The sequence below is a fragment of the Penaeus monodon genome, chromosome 27 (assembly GCF_015228065.2).
Source record: "Penaeus monodon isolate SGIC_2016 chromosome 27, NSTDA_Pmon_1, whole genome shotgun sequence".
Classification (NCBI taxonomy): domain Eukaryota; kingdom Metazoa; phylum Arthropoda; class Malacostraca; order Decapoda; family Penaeidae; genus Penaeus; species Penaeus monodon.
Window position 1 is genome coordinate 32,099,667 of NC_051412.1, and position 319 is coordinate 32,099,985.

Consider the following 319-nt stretch of genomic DNA (forward strand, 5'->3'; position numbering starts at 1 on the left):
GAGCACAATTCCGTCCTTATCTTCAAGCACTTCAAATTACGCAGCATAGAAGCACACAGGTCATTATTGTGATAATTCCTCCCTTTTCCGGGGCCAGTAAGCGGTGATTAGAACGCCGAGGGAAACCGTAGTTACTGTGGCTGATTACATAATCTACTGATTTACCACGGCAGTTGAGCTAATTTTCAGTAGCACACTAATGCGTCTATTGTGATAATCAGATGGCGTTCACCTCTTTCCATTTGTGCTTCAACCAAACATTATTATGCCGACGAGTACCTATTGTCGCCTGCCCCCCCCCCCACCCCTTCCCCCACTC